The following is a 21,274-nucleotide window of genomic DNA, read 5'->3' on the forward strand; positions in this document are numbered from 1 at the left end:
GGATGGAGCAAGGGTGTGTTTGTTTCCCTGGACTATCCGTCCCAGTCTAGCCTGGCCAAGTGGAGGCAGCCCCAAGTGGTGCAATCGGGGTTGTTTGTTTGTCTGAACGCAGTAGGGGTTGGCTGAGGGCGAGACGGTGTTTGTTTGCTTGGCTCAACGTGTAAGGTTTCCCTGCATCAAGAATCAGGTGATTTTACCACCTCACGTTCTTCTTCCTCACCTCATTGCCATTTCATCGAGCACCTCAATGGCGTGAACATCTCAACCACATCTTCTTCTTCCTCGCTCCCTGCTGCTGTCGCTCGCGCTTGGGATGGAGGGAGAGCCCCAGCGTGCCGGAAGCAAGGGGCACTCGAGCGGCCATCCGCCGTCCCGGGCCCAGCTGCCGCCATCCGCCGTCGCGGGAAAGGGCGCCGCCATCCGCCGCGACAGGTACGCGAAGTCGCGCCGCCATGCGCCATCCGCCGTCGCGGCTCAGCCCCTCGCCGCCACGAACGCCACCAGGTGGATCCCCTCGCTGCGCCGTCCTGCTCCCCCTCAGCTCGCGGCAGAGGCGCCGTCGTGCTCCTCCTCGGGACTGCTCGCGGCGGCGGGGAGGCGGGCCGCCGCGCCGGGGCAGGGCCGGAGCGGGGCGGGCTCGCTGCGCCGGGGCTGTGCTAGGGCGGGCTCGCCGCCGCACCAGGGCAGGGCTACCGCGCGGAGGGAGATGGTGGAGGCGCTGGAGCAGAGGTGGGTGGAGGTGAGGAGGATGGCATGCGAAAGCTTCTGGTAAAGACAAGGGAGGTGAGGCGAACCCCCACTGCGACCAGCAATGAGCCCACGCGAGCCTGGCTCTAGAGGAACGCATTTTTTTCGTTTCCCCGAGGCCAGGCCCAGGGATGCTTTGATAGCCGTGCGGGCCGGCCTGCAAATCGTGTCTAGGCAAACAAACACCTTAGGTTGCACCCCAGGGCGCAGTGGCCCAGTTGATCCAGGCAAACAAACGCATCTAAGTTCAAGTTGCAGGCTTGCAGCCGAATCTGATGGATCTCCCAGCACTGAATTTTACTTTCCACTGCGAGGTTATGGATGCCATTACCACTGCCAGTGGTCATCTTCGAATGCCCCCACCTAACCCATAGTATCTGTCGTCCTATGAGCTCACGAATATCTGCACTGTTACAAGGTTACAGGTACGCGTGTAACAAATAGTATCTCCGGCCCTATGTCATTTACATTCAGGCCTGGAGAAATTATCCACACACAAAAAAGCTCTGGAGATATTGGAACAGCTGTACCATGTTATTATTTTTCTGTTGCGCACAACAGAATAACTGTTTACCACTCCACCAAGTGCCGGGACCGGGACGAGAAGCTATGGTAATATGTTAATCGTTGAGTAATTTTATACAGAAAAGACGCTTCAGAGTGTTTATACAGAAAGAAGCTAGTAACACTAAAAATGCACACAAGATCTTCCATACTAATAAAGTCAACAAGTATAAGCCTCAACGTGCATCAGGGGTTTCTTCCTGCAGCAATTGTGTTTCAAGCCAATGAATGCCAAGCAAAATGAAACAGCAATTGCATGATGCCCCTGAACCTGAGCGAAACCCTTGCCTACCGCTTCCGTCAAAACAGCTGCATCTATCTTCTTGGGTCTGTTTGGATCCACCAACTAAACTTTAGCTTGCTAAATTTAGCTGCTAGGAATCCAAACAGCCCAGCTAAAGTTTAGCTGAGTTTAGCTACTTCAGCTCATCTAAACCCAACTAAAATTTAACTGGGTCTATTAGCTGGAGGATCCAAACACCCTAACTAAAGTCTAGCCAGGAGAACTTTTAGCTGGCTAAAGTTTAGCTATGAAATTTTAGCTAGCTAAATTTTAGTTGTTTGGATCCAAACAGGGGCGTCTTGTATGTTGCTAGAGAATGTGTCAGAAGTGATGTTAAAAATGGGAAACAAGGATCACGGCTCTATCGTCGTCTTTTACCAATGAAGCCAAGCTATAAGTGACATTTTAGGTTAAAAGAAAACTATAATTAATAATACATATATAAGGAGATATTTTGGTTAACATGCCTAACACAAACATGAGTAAGTTACCATTTTGCCACAGCATGTAACATTTTGTCTGAAATTAGACGTGCACTCGACAAGAGCAAGCCTATACATGCTTATCTAAGCATGGAAAAACTCAGTAAAATGCCAGGGACAAAATTGTCAATTTGAGTAAATACTGCTCATTTACAATATGATGATGATGATAGTGATCCATGATACAAATAAATATTGTTCGCATAATTTGAGTGAAAGATGTTTCTATTTCCTACAAGAGAAATATTAACAAGCGCACACATATGTAACACCTTACACATTTACTATTCACAACTCATCAAACTCATGATACATTAGAGGATTAACTGCAAAAAAAACTTGAGAATGAAGCTTAGAAATGCAAAGGGTCCAGACCATGAGCACCGATTTTAGTGGCAATCTGCTAGTTTTGTTCACTGACAGGAGAGGAGCTTAGTTCAGTTGCATATTCAGATATTGTTCCAATTAGGGAGCCAGCAAGAGTGATGGAAATTTACAGTGTAACTAATTCATTTCTCTTCTGAGAAACTGTAACCCACCCGAATCCTGCAACAAAGTTGTATGGTAGTTCAAGGTAAAGTCTAAGCCTAACCAATGCTTCCCTCAAAAAAAAAAAAAAAGAGCCTAACCAATGCGTGTATTAAGGTATCCTCAAAACGCGGCTGATCTCTTAAACCTTGGTCCACCACCTTACTGCTTTCATGGTTTGGATATCAAATATTTGTATTTGATCACAAAAATACTGAAAAAGTAGCAGCTGAATAACCAACATGCTTCCAATAATTAAAAGAATGGTTCATTTGATCTCAACATTGACTCCGTGGCCCAATGGATAAGGCGCTGGTCTACGGAACCAGAGATTCTGGGTTCGATCCCCAGCGGAGTCGATATTAAGTTATTTTTGAAATCCACATTTCGTGTCTTGTCCCTGAGTTAAATCATGATTCAACATTTCACCTGTCTGGTCTCCAACACATCCTTTTTTAAAAAAAAAAAAATCCACATTTCCGACCACTCGGCCCTTCAGGTTAATTCGATGCAATCACTCATCAAAGCAAATCGAGCAAATAAAATTATTTTCGGCTATTATCAGTATGGACAGAATGGCAAGACAGCTGCATGCCTGCATAATGAATGCCAGAAAGTAGTATGAACAATTACAAAGGCCAAGAAAGTAGTATGCACAGTTACAAAGACTAATGCCATGCTCGTTTGGCTGATAAGCATACTGTTGGCTAATTTGTTGTGAGGGAAAAATACCGTTCGCTGGCTGAAAAAGTACGGCTTATAAACCAAGCGAACATGGCGTAAGGTAATCAGTGATTTGATACTTTTAACTGCTATATATATGGACCACCATGTTTAATATGAATTCACATGGCTTTGCTTTGATTGGCGATATGTTCTATCCTTCCATGTCCTCGCGCATGTCAGTGGCCAAGCCTTTTCCACTGACAGATCGCCCCATAACTGCCAGATATATGGCTTTGCTTTGATAGATATGTTGTTCCAATGACTCAAGGTGGTCGATCTCCGATCAGGAGAGCAGCGAGGCTCGTTGTGCCAAAATAATTGCACAGCAAGGCATATAAATGTATCCTGTTAACTGGGTCGGCAATGCCTCATCCAGTCATCCTGAACAGGGACAAAGACAGAGGGAGTCGCTGGGTTAGACCTTAGTGTGCCAATAAAATTTCGAAAAGAAACAACAGCGTGGCAGATATCTAGGAATATCAGAAGTCTTCTTACAGATTTGGCAGGCATGTAAGAACTAAGAACTTCCTCAGACATTCTCGATGCTTGCATGCAGTGGTATTGAAGCGGTAGCATGGTGTTCCATACAGTAATCCATGACCACATAACCTATAAGGGGTTAAATACCATGAATGTCCTGCTTGACCCGTTGAGAAATGACATTTGAATTGCTTGCCACCAGTTTGTTTGGAACATTACTGGCTTTTGCAGTCACCAAAACAGCCTGCAGCCTACATTCCCAAAAAAACAGAACATTTCAATTTTGATGATGCACATTCAGAACATGTAAACTTGTAAAGTTATTTTATCAATAAAAAAGTGCATAAGAAAAGGTAAATATTACTATAAAAATTTGCATTTTATCAGCAAGTGACAGTTATATCCAGCTCATGGCTCATCTTCTGTCATCTACAAGACAAACTAGCTAAATAGCAAATCATCTGATCAAGAATACAAGTCCTGCATTACATCCCTCATATAATGAATGAAGAAGAAAAAATGCTACTCAAACACAGAGTCCCATGGCTTCATCTTTAAGGAGGGGAAGAAAAAATGCTACTCAAACACAGAGTCCCATGGCTTCATCTTTAAGGAGGGGACTATTGAACCGTAGCTGTCCAGGAAACTGACTCAAAATAGTTCAGGGAGGAACAGGGGTGGAGCCAGAATATTAAGTCACTGGGTCAAATACACTTTGTGGTTCACTTAGAAGGGTGATTTGCTAACCTTAAAGAACTTCAAATGGAATTTGAAATTTTCATCAGGTCAGCTGAACCCAACAAATACACATAGCTCTGTTCCTGGGGAGGGACACACAAGGGACACTTGTCCATGGACAATAAAGGTTCATGATTTCTAAAACACAATCACGTGCAAGAGAATGATCTAACATTTTTATGATAAAGAATTAAATATCACTACATCAGTACATTAATCATAATCGGAATTTGTTACTACTTGGTCGAGAGAGTTAGACAGCAAATGGGAAGGAAAAATAGTTTATATACCTTGGTCTCAATTTGCAGAAGGAAGCCAGTCTCTGCTTGCTATTCCTAGTATGACGGTGGTCTGAGTTCCTTAAGTCGCCGAACAACTTGCTTCATTGTGGGCCTAGAAGAAAGAGAATCAACCGTACACTTGATGCCCAGGTGTAGAATCTCAACAAGGTCGTCATGTGGGGCCACATCCCACAGCCCTTCTATAAAGAATTCACGAGCTCGACCCTTTTGTAGAAGCATGCAAGCCCAGGCAACTATGTTGAATCCATTCCCGTAAGGAGAGAAAGAAGGATCCAGTGCCTTTTTGTCTGAAATGAGTTCAAGAAGTACAACTCCATAGCTATACACATCTGCCTTATCAGAAACGCGGCATGTCATCGCATACTCTGGAGCTACATACCCAAAAGTACCTGCCACGCCAGTGGTTGCATGTGTTTCTGAATTTCCAAGCAGCCTTGCTAATCCAAAATCAGAAAGGTAGGCAGTGTGATCATTGTCAAGCAATATGTTACTTGGTTTGACATCCCTGTGCAAGATGCGTGGGACACAATTGTCATGGAGATATGCAAGTGCACGCGCAACATCTAGAGCAATTTTGTGAAGCATTCTCCAATCAATTGGTCTCTTACTCCTTTCTTGTATGAACCTTTCCAAATTGCCACCAGGCAGAAAATTATATATTAGAAACATCTCTGAATCACTGAGATGGTATCCTATGAGTGTTACAAGATTGGGATGGCGACACCTCCCAAGTGTTTTGACCTCTGCTTGGAACTGCTGAATGCCTTGGAATCTTCCAATAGCAAGCCTCTTTATTGCCACCAATTTTCCTGGTGCGACCTCAGCTTTGTACGTTGCTCCAAAGCCACCACTTCCAATGCAATTACTTGCATTGAAGCTTCCACTGGCACGTAAAACGGTCTCATATGTCAAGGGAGCACCAATATCAACAAAAACAGTGACTTCCCTTCTCCTTAGAGAACGTCTTGATGGTCTTGATGCACATTTTCGTGTGTAAATGTAAAGGATGACCAGAGCCAGGAGAACTGCAACAATTGCTGAGGCTGAAGTTATGGAGGCAATCTCTATTTTGCTGAATCCGCCACCGCTACCATTGCTATCAGGGGCTGTATTGTCAGGTGGTGGATTATTGTCTGCCTCACTTAGTGCTCGGGCATTCACTAATGGACTAGAGAGCGTTGACAGTCCACAGGGTTGGAGGGATGGATTTCCACGAATACTGTCGCATGTCAGAGAGTGAATTTTTGAAGGCAGTGGCCCAGACAAGTCATTGAATGAAACATTGAATATGGACAGTGAACGTGAAGAGGCAAGATCAGGGATGTTTCCAGAGAGCTTATTATTGTTGAGTAGAAGCACAGTGATGTCTCTTAGTGTCACAAGGTTATTTGGGATCTGACCTGCAAGAGAATTAGATGAGAGATCTAAAACCCTCAGTGATCTCAACTGACCCAAACAGGATGGTATTCTGCCACTGAGGTTGTTCCCAGCTAATGAGAGAAACTTCAAGCTCTTGAAGTCTTCGAAACTGGCAGGTATTTGACCCTCCAGAAAGTTTCTGCTCATGTCCTATCTTGACAAGTGCTCCTAACAAACCAACATTATCAGGCATCATTCCTGATATTTGATTGCCAGCTAAATCCAAAGCTCTGATAGCACTGCATTTTCTGCTAAACTCAGCTGTGAGCTGGCCAGATATCTTGTTGTCTCGGAAGCTTACAACCAGCCCCTTCAAGTTGCTACACTGTTCCAACAGAATTGAATCCAACAATCCAGTGAATTTGTTGTGATCAACAACAAACACATATGTCGTCTTGTTACCAAACCTGTCAGCACTGAATGGCAAGGATGTAAGATGACCTTCGAGATTGTTCTTTGCAAAATTATGATACACAACAGAACACTCCCCAGAGTTGCAAAAACCCGATGGCAGTTCTTGTAGAGTTTTGGACATGAGGAGTGAAGAATAACTGGATGACATTTCATCCAGCATCAGCTGAGATGCACAGACTTTATTCACACATGCTGGAATTGATCCTGAAAGTTCATTTCCACTGACATCAAACACAATCATACAATGCGGACAGAGATCCTTATCCAGCAAACCAGATAATCTATTCGAGCTAAGGTTGAGAAACTTGAGGTTACTGCACTGTCCTAGCTCCCTTGGGATTGCTCCAGAAAGTAAATTTCCCCCCAGATTAACCATTTCTAAACTAGAACACCTTCCCCAGTTGCTCGGGAGAGTTCCTTCCAGGCCCGCCCTCGGCACCCATAGCACCCTGAGTCTTGGCAAAGCTGTCACACTCTCTGGAATCCCTCCTTTAAACAGATTGAACTCATGTGACTTTACTGAATTGGACTGGCTAGACAATATGAGAACTGACAAATCTGAGCAATTCCCCAGCTCCAGCGGCACCAGGCCACTCAATCTGTTTCTCGATACATCCAATACCCGTAGTTTCCTCAGCCTTCCAATCTCTGCTGGAATTGAACCGTGTAATGAATTGGAGAACAACCGCAGCGAGCGGAGCTGCCTGCAATTCCCCAGACCAGAGGGGATGCCCCCAGCAAGAAGGTTTCCAGACAAGTCAAGCCACTTCAGCTTGGGCAAGTCGCCAAGTGCTCTCGGCACCGATCCAGTGAACCGGTTGCCTGAAAGATCCAACCTCTCCAAGTCTTTGCAGGTGGAAAGGGAGGAGGGGATCTCACCGTGAAGCAGGTTGGAAGCGAGGGAGAGCACCCTCAGCCGCGGCGGGAAGGCGGCGGGAAGGGCGCCCCGGAGAGAGTTCCCGGGGAGGTTGACCACCTCGAGCTTCTCCAACCGCCAGATCTCACCGGGGATCTCGCCCCGGAGGCCGTGGAGCGGAAAAGAGACCTCTTTCAGCTCGGCGAGGAGCCCAACCGCCGCAGGCAGCTCGCCGGCAAGCTCCCGGCCGGGTCCGGAGCGCCGTGAAGGAGAGGGCACCTCCAGAGCGACGACCCGGGAGCTCGAGTCGCAGGTTACCCCCGGCCAGGAGCAGTGGTTGGGGCCGCCGGAGTCCGGGGACCACTGCTGGAGCAGCTCTACGGCAGGGAAGGCGTTCTTGATCTGGAGCAGCGCCGATCTGTCCTGGTCCTGGCCACGGCGCAGCCCGGAGGACGAAGAGACGGAGACCGCAGCGGCAAGCAGCAAGAGCAGCAGGAGCGCGTAGGCGGAGGCCGTGCCTCGGCGAGCGGCCACCATGTCCGGCTAGCTAGCCGACGGCGGCGACCCGGATGTGGACCTGAACTGTAGGAGGCTTCGCTTCCGGTAGGTGCAGGCGACAACGAGGGGGAGACTTACACGGGGGAGAAGGACCGGAAAGTAATTAGCTAGATTCCGGAGGGGAGAAGGCAAGTTTTTGCCGGCAAATTTCTCTCTCTGACTCTCTGATCTCTCGCTGGCTTTCTTTCCTCTCCTCTGATCTGGTTGGTGCTGGTCTTCGTTCTGTTGCTTCCTTCCAGCTCTTTCTTCTTCTCCGCCACCGTCCCCTACTCGTCCAGCTCCAGCGACAACTCTTTCTTTTTTTTCATGATTTTTAAAGGTACTTGACGTGACGGTTTTGCCCTTGGAAAGATTGGTTTTGTTTGTTGATGGAGGTAGCTGCGGGCTGCCTGCCCATGCTTTGGGGCTGTTGACTCGTTCACCCCTCGTGCTCATGTTTCCATTGGTGCAAACGAATCTGAGAAGGGAGACGGCGGTAATAGAATTGCTTGATACTCCATTAGTAGTACGGAAGTACCTCGTCGAGGTACCAGAAGTACTTCGCTACTTGATGGCTCTCCTAATTGTTTTTAAATATGATAAATGATTTATTTTCTCTTGAAACTGAGACATGCTGTATAAATGGGAAATGATTAGTATGCATCGTTGGCTATTTTTAACTTGACACGCATACCAAGTAATAGGCGTAAGCTGTTTCAGAATTTTAGGCTCTGTCTGGCACGGCTCCACTTTACTAGTGAAGCCGTATTTTTGGGCTTCAGCTCCATGAATAGCTTCATCGGTGAGGCTGGAGCTATTTTGGTAAATCGTTTAGCAAAACAGCTCCACATATAGAGTTTTTTAAAACATCCTCTCACAGAACGCCATGCAGGATGGGGTGAAGCCAGGTGAAGCCACTATTTTTGGCTACATCCCACCTCAAACCTCTGTAAGAGCACGATTTAAGGGGCTTTCTAGATGAAGCCGTTTTGTTTTACCCCGTTTAACACAAAACAGCTCCTAACGGCTCCTGAAGTCGATGGAGAACCCCCTGCCAAACGGGGCCTTATTATCTCCCATGTTTTTGTTGTTTTCTATACTTTTTGGTTAAACAATACTCGTTCCACTTCCATTCAAATTGTAAGTCGTTTTAGCTTGTGTAGATACATATAGCAAAAGCTATATATCTAGAGAAATCAATATGACTTACAATTTGAAAAGAAGATAATACAAGATACTCTCTCGAGCCGTAAATAAGTGGCCTTTTGCTTGATACAATCTAGAAGATATAATTTTGACCCTAATTTCTTATTCCAGGTAATTGTAAACACAACAACAGTATACCTTCCAACTAAACATAACTAAGGAGAACATTATCATAACCCATATAAACATGTGAAAAGAACATGAGCCAGTAGTGGTAGGAACATAACAACAAAGTAGGGATATGATTAAGGTAAAAGCCCAATTAACTATCCTAAGTATAGCCCAAGTCTAGATAACCCCTGATTTAAGAAAAGGTTTGCTTAAACCCCCCTATATAATTCTACACATAACTTCAACTTCAACTTCCACACATAACTAAAATCGGATTTAATACTCAAAACTCCATCGCTTTAGTTGCTCTCTCGAATCCTCTTGTTGCTTCCTCCTTCCACTTACATCACTTGCTCTGGTGTTGGTTGTGGGTGGGATTTGAGCCGGCCAGGTTTCAAGGTCCCATTGGCTCCCGCACAAGAGTTTTGGGCTATACGGTTAGGGCAGCGGCACGACGCTGCGATGCTAGAGGGAAGCTCCAAGGGTTGTGGCGCCAAGTTTGTGAAGTGTTCTCTTTGTGTCCCATAGTATGGTGGCATCAGCAATTCTAGTTTTAGGATTGTGCAGGATGCGGGCCCAGTTCATGATATCATTGGTCTTCTTTTCGGCTCTTTGTGTGACATCCTGGTCCAATGGATAGTGGCACCTATCTCTGAATTCTTCGACAAGATTCTCGGTGGTAGAGCTTGGCGAACAACAACTTCGATCATCGTAAAGGCCCTTTAGTTTTTTTAAATGACAAGGGTCTCTATGTAGTTTGGTTAGGACAGCTGCTCGCATCCATTGTGTATGTGCCAGTATTTGTATGAGTATTTATATCTTTTCTTTACATCTCAACAGTTACTCCTGATGCTCACGCAGAGCAAGTGCATTGACATTATATTATATATGCACTCTGATGAAGTGCCATGTAATCTTGAATCAATTTATTAGACATCATATACGGTGAGTTGTGAAGGGACCGAGACACCTAAGAGGGGGGGTGAATTAGGTAACTTAAAAATTCTAACTCTAAACTATGGCCTCTTTTTCTAACCTTAGCAAAACTTATGCAAAAGATAAACTATCTAAATGTGCAACTACGGTTTTGCTAGTATGTTGCTATCTCTACCGCAAATGTAGTAAAGTAATCAATATAAATGCGGAAGCTAAAGAGCAAGGTAGAGATACACAAACTCCCGTCGACGACTCTGGTATTTTTACCGAGTATCGAGAAGCGCGTAAGCTTCCCCCTAGTCCTCGTTGGAGCCCCTCGTAAGGAATCCCTCGCAAGGGCCAAGCTCCCGGTCGGGTAACTCCGTGGATAGCCTCGGGCCTTCCCCACGCGCAAGTGGGTCTCCAATGTGCCTCTCGGCAAGCCTCTCCCGAATGCTCCCCGCCGTCTTCACTATCAAGCTTCCGGCCGAAACGCCACGGGCCTTGTTCCCTCCGGTACACGGTGGTGGCCACACCACAAACGCGGTTGGTGTGATCTCGCAAGACTTCAAGCCCCTCCGATGTACAACACTTGTGCTCGCAAGCACAGGGTGGCAAGAGGTATGCAAACCTCACTAAACACTAGACAAACATCTAGAGCAAGCGCATAAGCGGTGGTCTAATCAACCTAAACACTTCGCAAAGCACTTATGCTAATCACCTAATAAAACACTAAGCACTATACATGTGGAGATCACTAAAATGGTGTATCAACACCCTTGGTATATTTTCTCAGCTCCACACTACTCAAATGGCCGGTTGGGGGTTGTATTTATAAGCCCCACTGAGAAAGTAGCCGTTGGGGTCGAACTCCCGCAAATCTGCTACTGACCGGACGCTGAATCGTCCTGACCAGACGCGTCCGGTCGTCCCGACCGTTGCTGCCGTGAACTACCGATCGAACGCTGCCAGCGTCCGGTCGCCTGCCACCGGACGCGTCCGGTCGTAGTTTCGCGTGCCTGGAACCTCTCTGTACTCGATCGGACGCTGATGCCCTATGTTCGGTCGGTTGCCGCTAGCGTCCGGTCCTTGCGTGAACTACCGATCGAACGCTGCCAGCGTCCGGTCGCCTGCCACCGGACGCGTCCGGTCGTAGTTTCGCGTGCCTGGAACCTCTCTGTACTCGATCGGACGCTGATGCCCTATGTTCGGTCGGTTGCCGCTAGCGTCCGGTCCTTGCGTCTGGTCGCCTGTCTGCCGAGCCACCGGTCCAGCGTCCAGTCGCACTTCCAGCGTCTGGTCCAACGTCCGGTCGCCTCTACGAGCTCGTTTCTTCGCGATCTTGCGTACGGCTTGGTTCCTATCTTCATGCTTGGACTTTGCTTGATATTTTGGGTCTTTTCTTGTGCTCCTAAGGTCTTTCTTAAGGTGTTGATCATCGGATCATCACATCGCCTTTGTCCAAGTCATGTCTTGCACCCTGTTGGACTACAAAACAAACACTTGCAAATCCATTAGTCCAATTTGGTTGTGTTGGTCATCAAACACCAAAATCCAAAGTAAATGGGCCAAGGGTCCATTTTCCTTACAATCTCCTCCTTTTTGGTGATTGATGACAACACGACCAAAGCAAGCAAATGATAGAGATTTTGAAATTTAAAAACTACCTACTTGCTAGGATGCAATGCAAAGGGCAAGTTTATATGATGCTAGAAAATCCTACTCAGATACCAATCGAAGACCATCTTGCCCTTACAAAAGTCCCTATGTGTCATTATGGATTCCTACAAATTTTACCATTACTTAGTCTAATCCATAATCCACTTTCCTCCCTTTCTTGGACCATAACCACTTGTAGATATCAACTTGATGCTTGCCTTTGGTCCTTCAAATTCTCCCCCTTTGGCATCAAACACCGAAAAGGAAGACATTAGTAGCACAAGGGAGGGTCAAATTTCGTGATCCTTTGTGTATAGAATAAAATGGATCACAAAATTTGACTCTCACATTATATAGACTAAGCTCCCCCTAAATGTATGCATACATATGGTAGAAAGCAAAGCATATGCATAAATAGCAATTTATTGCACAAGAGAGTTTAATCTATATAATGCATAAAGAAAGCATATAAATATGAAATAAAAACAACATGATGATGCCAATTAAAGAATGATGCTTAACTCCGGGGACTCCAATTTCCTTACAATGAGACTACTACACATAGGTTTAAAAAATTGATACCATTTGAAAAAGTGTTAGTCTCAAAGCATCCAAGTTGTAGATTAAGCTCCTCCTAAATTTGTGCACACAAGTGTTGAATACTTGTAAAATTTGTGCACATAGATTTAAGTATCAAAATACCACTTGAAAGATGATATTTGGGAGAGATTATCTACAATTTGGACTTTAGCACATATTAGATAATTAATTGTAAAACAAGCTATGTGCCGTGCTCGTAAATAATTTTAAACCATGTAGGTTTGCTCCAAGGGTTGATAATGAAGCCGAGCAAGCCTACCATATGATATACCTATTGAATGCATGATAAAAGATTTAAGCATATAAATGCAAACATAGGCATGATAGATAACTATATGCTTTAAGAGTATATCAATTGAAAAGCAATACCAATTGAAATGAATACTAATTGAAAGTAATGACATCTAGTTACCTAACATGGGAAGGGGAATTTGGGTCCATAATATTCATTAACCCACTTGGCAATGATTTTGTCCATCATGATGCACCCCATGAAATACACCCATACTTTGCCAAGTCTCCAAATTCCCCGTGGTCTGACGGATTTCTCACTTCCCTTTCGGGATCCAAACCTTCTTGGTGCTCTTTATGTTGGAAATGATTTCTTTTGGCACCCAAAAGCGTTTGACCCCATTGTTTGCTTGCTTGTTCACCTTGATGGCCACCACCTTGTCATTTTTCTTCTTCTTCAAGAGATAAGGTGTGGAGGCCTTCTTGTCCACCTTGTTGGTGTAGGTGTTGGAGAGCTTGCTTGTTTGCTTTTTCTCCTTCTTCTTTGCTCCTCCCCTATTCTTCATCTTGCACTCATAGGACTTGTGGCCTTCTTTGTGGCACACGTAGCAAACCACGGTTTGTCCTTCATCAAGCTTCTTCACTCCCTTGATGGTGTTATCTTGATGAAGTTGGGTTTGCTTCGTCTTGCCTTTCACTTGAGTCAAGTCCTTGGTGAGGCGAGCTACTTCTTGCTTGAGTTGTTCATTCTCTTTTGCAACCTCTTGTGTGCATGTATCTACAATCACTTTCTCAACACAAGCTTGGTTGCACAAATGTGAGTCTAAACATAAATCATTGCAAGAGGTAGATGCATCCTTTTTAATTATGTCATTTCTTTTAGATGCCTTGGTGGGGGTATTTTTGACGGCCTCAAGATTAGCAACTTTATTTGTTAGCTCATCACAATGTTTGCACATGATTTCCATTTTAGCAAGCAAACTTTGATAATCATTTTGTGAGCTAGCTAACTTTTCTTTTAATTTTTCATTTTTCTTTTCAAGTTGCTTATCATTAATTGTGCATGCACTTGTTGTTGCACTAGCCTCAAGTTGCTCAATTTTAGTAGATAGTTCAACATTGAGATTTACAAAGTTTTCATATTGTTCAAGCAAATTCTTGTATGCTTCTTGTGAACCACCTAGCTCTTCTTTTAAATTTTTGAGTTTTTTTTGTTGACTAGTGCAAACTTTAGCATATTTAAGATTTTGTTGCACAATTGTATTGTAAGAAGGCAAATCATCATCTCTATCACTCTCACTAGAGGATGAGCTTTCGTTACCTCGTGCCATAAGGCACACACGAGAAGAGCTTGATGATGAGTGCTTGTGACCTCGTCTCTTGTGATGGTTTTCTTCTTCACTTGAAGAATCATCCCATGACCATATTGTTGTGAGGACTTTGTTCTTGCACGCCTTCTTCTTTGTCTTAGGTGTGGGTTTATTTGGATAAACTTCCACAAAGTGCCCCAACTCACCGCATCCATAGCATCCCCTCTTTCTTTGCTCGTTTCTTTGATTAGTGAAAACGAGGTCTTGAATTTGGATGGGCACACCCTTGACTTGAGCCTTTGGATCATCTTCTCCACCTTGTTGATTAATTTGATTGATTCTTCATCAAGGTCGGAGGTGGAGGAGGAAGATTGATCATCATCACTTGAGTCTTCATTATCATCATCATCCTCATCTTCTTCTTCACTTGAGGAGCTTGAGCTTGAGCTTGACTCAACTTTCTTGCCCTTCATCTTCTTCTTCTCGCTACAAGCGAGAGCTTTGCCTTTGCTTGATGAAGATGCTTCTCCTTGACCCATCTTACGTGACATTTCAAATGCCACTAGCTTTCCAATGACAATGCCCGGGGTCATGGTGCTCAAGTTCTCCATGTTCTGAAGGATGGTGATGATGCTTGCATATTTCTTTTGTGGTAGAACGGAGATGATCTTTCTCACTATGTCCGCATCATCTAGCTTTAATAATCCTATTAAATGGAGCTCATTGATGATTAAATTCAATCGAGAATACATATCACGAACAAGCTTATCATCATTCATAGCAAAGGAATCATAATTTTGCTTGGCTAGACAATGTTTTTGCTCATGGACATTACTTGTGCCATCATGGAGCTCTTGGAGTTTTAACCAAATTTCATGTGCCGTATTTAAGGTGAACACTTGGTTAAACACATCCATGCTAAAAGATTCAAACAAGCAATTCTTAGCTCTAGCATTGAAATGCATTTCTTTTTCGTCACTCTTTGTGGGTTTTTCGGGATTCTTGATGGGTTTCATCCCGTCACGAGTGACTCTCCATACACCTAAATCAACTGCCTTAAGGTGGCAAGCTATTCTAGCTTTATAGTATGGGAAGTTAGTGCCGTTAAATTGTGGAGGCCTAGCGGTATCCATCCTAACCACTCTACAATGGCGTCGGCTCAATGACGGTTAAGCCAAAGGTCCAAATATGAGCCAACCGGCTCTGATACCATTTGAAGGGACTGAGACACCTAAGAGGGGGGGTGAATTAGGTAACTTAAAAATTTTAACTCTAAACTATGGCCTCTTTTTCTAACCTTAGCAAAACTTATGCAAAAGATAAACTATCTAAATGTGCAACTACGGTTTTACTAGTGTGTTGCTATCTCTACCACAAATATAGTAAAGTAATCAATGTAAATGCGGAAGCTAAAGAGTAAGGTAGAGATACGCAAACTCCCGTCGACGACTCTGGTATTTTTACCGAGGTATCGAGAAGCGCGCAAGCTTCCCCCTAGTCCTCGTTGGAGCCCCTCGCAAGGAATCCCTCGCAAGGGCCAAGCTCCCGGTCGGGTAACTCCGTGGATAGCCTCGGGCCTTCCCCACGCGCAAGTGAGTCTCCAATGTACCTCTCGGCAAGCCTCTCCCGGATGCTCCCCGCCGTCTTCACTATCAAGCTTCCGGCCGAAACGCCGCGGGCCTTGTTCCCTCCGGTACACGGTGGCGGCCACACCACAAACGCGGTTGGTGTGATCTCGCAAGACTTCAAGCCCCTCCGATGTACAACACTTGTGCTCGCAAGCATGGGGTGACAAGAGGTATGCAAACCTCACTAAACACTAGGCAAACACCTAGAGCAAGCGCATAAGCGGTGGTCTAATCAACCTAAGAACTTTGTAAAGCACTTATGCTAATCACCTAATAAAACACTAAGCACTATGCATGTGGAGATCACTAAAATGGTGTATCAACACCCTTAGTATGTTTCCTCAGCTCCACACTACTCAAATGGCCGGTTGGGGGTTGTATTTATAAGCTCCACTGAGAAAGTAGCCGTTGGGGTCGAACTCCCGCAAATCTGCTACTGACCGGACGCTGAATTGTCCTGACCGAACGCGTTCGGTCGTCCCGACCATTGCTGCCGCGAACTACCGATCGAACGCTGCCAGCGTCCGGTCGCCTGCCACCGGACGCGTCCGGTCGTAGTTTCGCGCGCCTGGAACCTCTCTGTACTCGATCGGACGCTGATGCCCTGCGTCCGGTCGGTTGCCGCCAGCGTCCGGTCCTTGCGTCCGGTCGCCTGTCTGCCGAGCCACCGGTCCAGCGTTCGGTCGCACTTCCAGCGTCCGGTCCAGTGTCCGGTCGCCTCTGCGAGCTCGTTTCTTCGCAATCTTGCGTACGGCTTGGTTTCTATCTTCATGCTTGGACTTTGCTTGATATTTTGGGTCTTTTCTTGTGCTCCTAAGGTCTTTCTTAAGGTGTTGATCATCGGATCATCACATCGCCTTTGTTCAAGTCATGTCTTGCACTCTGTTGGACTACAAAACAAACACTTGTAAATTCATTAGTCCAATTTGGTTGTGTTGGTCATCAAACACCAAAATCCAAAGTAAATGGGCCAATGGTCCATTTTCCTTACAAGTTGTCTTTCGACTTGTCTTGTAGTGACCATAATTTCTTAGTTTGTGCATCAAATAAAAAATATTGTTGTGAGTTGCATAGTAACAATAATTCTCATCTCACAATAATGCTGAAGTTGTTTCATAATTCTGAATCTTACCTTATGATGTGGTTGTTTCCGAAACAATAACCTCACCTCTCTCTCTCTCATTACCATTTAAAAAAATCCTATGTGGCTTTATATGAGACGATATAAGAGACCAGTGACGCGTATCAACATCTTCACTCTAAGAAGTACATTTTTTATCAATCAGTGAAGATATGTATTACCTCATGCACTTCTTTCTCTCTTTCTTTTGTCTAAGCGGAATGAAAAATTTATTGAACAATGCGCATAAAAAGACATTGCTACCCGGTAGATCATCACCAGGAAGCGCACCATCCCTATAAAGGTTAGTAGTGCAAGGAGCTAAAGACGCTTGCAACTAAGTTTGGATAAAGAGCTGGCTCGGCTCGGTTCGGCTCGTTCTGACTCGTTAAGATAACGAGCTAGCTCGGCTCAGCTCGTTATCCTAACGAGCCAGAAAGCCAGTTCGGCTCGACTCGTTAAAAGCTCGAGCTGGCTCGTTAAGCTCGCGAGCCAAGTATAAAAAATACACAAAATATAATATTTGTATTTATCTAAAGTTTAAGAATAATGATAATATAAAAGAAATGTATCTAGACCAGTTACCAGTTAATTTATAGGGTCTAGACCAGTTATTAAACAATTGTAAAGTGCAAGACATGAAGTAATACAAAAACTAATATAAATTTTGATACTTTTTTTCTGAAAGTTTGGCTCGTTTAGCTCGAGAGCTGGCTCGAGTTAGCTCGTAATAGCTAACGAGCCAAGTCGAGCCAGCCACGAGCTGAGCGAGTTAACGAGCTTCGAGTTTTTCGTCCAGCCTTACCTGCAACACATAAAAGCTATCACAAGCGCTATCTCACTACTATAATCTATACAGTTTATTTACGAGGCAAAAACTCACTAATACAATTCAGCCGAATAAAATTCATTAATTTATAACTTAGAAATGTGCAAGATTTTTTTCTTCCCTTTTTTAATTTCGGTATACAGTTCCTCGTGCAGCTTGCGTCCCCATCAACTTTTTCATGCTACACGCCCACACCGTGGCCTTTAAATGATGTAGCGCCCATCGACCAATCCATCTTACCGACGTGTGGGCCCTGCCAGGGAAGACGCGACCCTGTCCTGGGGCACTAGAGCAGAGCACCGATCTTGGCCAGCGATGGATTGACTGATGATCGGCTGATGCATGCCGATCGGCGATGGTGCCTGCCTCCTTCTCCTTTCTCTCTTTTCTCGCATAAGTATTCCATTTTATGGCATGTTTTTCGGTCCTACGGTTCATCAGCCTGTTCGAGAGGCGTAAACGATCGTGGATTATTTACTGCTGGCTGATTTGAAGAGAGAGAAAAACACTGTTCCCGGCTGAAAATTTACGATCGTTTACGAGCAAGCGAACAGGCTTCATACCCATATGTTACAACGGGAGCTGAATTTTTTCATGGCACATTTGGTAACGCAAGAAGGGCGGACCTAGTGCAAGCGGTAGAGTCTTACCGCCTGTGACCGGAAGGTCCCGGGTTCGAGTCGCGGTCTCCTCGCATTGCACAGGCGAGGATAAGGCTTGCCACTGACACCTTTCTCCAGACCCCGTACAGAGCGGGAGCTCTCTGCACTGGGTACATTTGGTAACGCAAACAAAACAACCAAAGAGCAACATGTTGATCAGAGTAACCATAAGTTCTCTAAAGCCATATGAACAAGAGAAGCAAGCTGAATCTCAAATCATCGTATCTGAAACAGTAGGACCATCCAATTTATAGCAAACTAAAAATTATGTATTTTGACCAACAAAAAAAAATCTTTCTGAAACACACAAGCAAGGATGTGTTACATTATTCTCGTATTCAAAGCTATATCCCGTCAATTGTGCTCACTTCTAATTACAACTGCTTCTCCCATTAATCTTGCTTTGCGAGAACATAATCTGTTAGTTAAGGAAGTGCAAAAAACAGTAATAATACTTAAATGTTACACTTATTAAGAAAAACGTGGAGTAATTTCATATTCTGAAAATAAGTCTGAACAAGAAGTAACATGATTTAACTTATCATGTCATAAATGGGGAATCATAAATTAAAAGGGCAAAAGAGAAACTAGATTGTAAGTATTGATTTAACTTGCTGTTGTTAGTGTGTTAGAATCATCTAAAATTCCAAACTGTTTGGATGATATTTTAGGATTTTGAGATTTTTTCTATCTGGGTTCCTAGAATCCCAGGATTCAGACCGGCCTTGTTCGGTTTACTCTATATTTAGCTTGTTCGACTTTCTTTTTCAGTCAGAATAGTGTTTTTCTCTCACAACAATTTAGTCGGAACAATATTTTTAGTCAGTTTCAGTTAAGTTTCATGCTAGGAACGGGGCTGGGGGGCTGGTACCTTACCTCCTCCGATTTCATAACGCTGCGCCGCCACTAGTTCGCAGGATTGCATACCGTGGGTGGGGAAACTGCTGGCAGGGAAAAAGCATGAGACGGTGCCGTGGACTGTGGACGTGTGGTATGGTTGCTGACCAGATCCCAGCCGAGGGCCAGGCCGGCACACCGCTCTGCCAGGTGTTCGCAACTTCGCAAGCATGTACCACGAGGTCCCAACTCCCAACCACCACCCCAGCTCACCCACCGCCCGTAGGCGGACCCACTTGTCAGTACCCGCGCATGGTGCGCCTCGAGTACACACGCTTGCACCCCAGCCAGAGTCAGCCGCGTCGCAGATCAGCTTCGACTTCGAGAGCGAGCGAGCGGCGAGGCTTTTTTTTTAGTTCCAAAAATTTTTCCTAAAAAGTGTTACAGTAGTTATCACATCGAATCTTACGATATGTGCATGGAGCATTAAATATAGATGAAAAAAAAACTAATTACGCAATTTGGTTGGAAATCGCGAGACGAACGTTTTGAGCCTAATTGGTCCATAATTGAATACTAATTGTCAAATAAAAACGAAAATGCTACAGTAGCCAAATTTCTAAATTTCACTCAACTAAACGCAGCCTAAACAGCTAGTGACGCCGGCGCGACGTCGTATCCACGTACGGGAGAGCGGAGAGCCGACTGCGCGCTGACTCGTCCAGCGGCGGAGCTCGACGAGAAATTTAGGTGGGCCCGATTATGGACAGTATATTTTAATAATAATTACACGACGTATATATGAATGTCTACTATACGTGTGATAATGACATAAACATTTACACTAATCAGGTAATTATATATGATAATAATAGCATGAACAAATCAGAATATACGTCGTCCACGGCCATGCTCGCAGGCAATGCCAGCATTGCTCACATGCTCGCTGCCGCCGCCGCTCCCGACCCTAGAAACCATCCTCCTCCATGCGCTCACCTGCAACCTGCAGGCTGGTGTGGCGGCGCCACCGTAGCGGGCCGGCAGTGTATATATTTTAATAATAATTACACGGCGCATATATGAATGTCTACTATATGTGTGATAATGACATAAACATTTACACTAATCAGATGATTATATGTGATAATAATAGCATGAACAAATCAGAATATACGTCGCCCACGGCCATGCCCGCGGGCAACGCCAGCATTGCTCACCTGCTCGCTGCCGCCGCCGCCCCCGACCCTGGAAACCACCCTTCTCCATGCGCTCACCTGCAACCTGCAGGCTGGTGTGGCGGCGCCACCGTAGCGGGCCGGCAGTGGCAAGCAGGAGCAGCAACTAGAGCTAGGGGCACGGGCACCCTTCGGGCTGCAGCTAGGGTCGCTGCCGCCGACAGCAGCGCAACATGGCGGACGACGGTGGTTGGTGTGCGGCGGTGGCGATGCGGAATCGTGGATTTGGGAGCGACCGCTGAAGCTAGCTGTTGAGTGCTTGGGCTTGGAGCTTGGTGGCTTAGATCACTTGCCACTTGGGCTGCTTCATTGATGGACTATTGGGCCTTAGCCTTTGCTCATACCATAGTTTTATTTCCTATCCTATCCTAAAGAACACGTTCATAGCTCGTAGGTTCGGCCACGCCGCTGGACACCGTCGCTCGGAGATGCAGGAGGCGACGAAGAACAGAGGGATACTGGAGGCTGTCAGCCGGCGGTAGGTGGCTGCCCCCACCCTGCCGTATGGGAAGCTTCGCCTCTGGACTCGTCCAATGCAAGACGTGCAGGATCGACGACGCCAGACCTCTTATCCCTGTGCTGACTCTAATTACTGTACTGATGAGCACGGCGATGATCTGTCTTGTAAAATACTGTACTAGATGCTGAATAATCCGCGGAAAGCTACTCTAAAAGTCCTTCCGTACCAACAAGCAAACGAGACTTTTACTGGACGCCGCTGTTCGGTTCAGCAAAACAAACGAGACTTTTACTTTCACAGTCACAGGAAAGCAGCAACTTGCTGATAAATTACGTACCAAATCCCGTTCTGATTTGGACTTGTCTCGGTGGGGGTAAAGAACTGTGAGGCGCTCT

At 45.4% G+C, this 21,274-nt stretch overlaps 1 non-coding gene and 1 pseudogene across 1 annotated transcript; one reads left to right on the forward strand and one right to left on the reverse strand.

The window, feature by feature from the left end:
• The first annotated feature begins 2,890 nt into the window (after positions 1–2,890).
• Positions 2,891–2,963, forward strand: TRNAR-ACG (transfer RNA arginine (anticodon ACG)). The gene has a single exon. It is a non-coding gene; the product is annotated as a tRNA-Arg (tRNA).
• A 164-nt stretch (positions 2,964–3,127) lies between these two features.
• LOC136466935 (LRR receptor-like serine/threonine-protein kinase RPK2) lies at positions 3,128–8,495 on the reverse strand (annotated as a pseudogene).
• Positions 8,496–21,274: the final 12,779 nt, after the last annotated feature.

Source organism: Miscanthus floridulus, chromosome 1 (assembly GCF_019320115.1).
Source record: "Miscanthus floridulus cultivar M001 chromosome 1, ASM1932011v1, whole genome shotgun sequence".
Taxonomy (NCBI): Eukaryota; Viridiplantae; Streptophyta; class Magnoliopsida; order Poales; family Poaceae; genus Miscanthus; species Miscanthus floridulus.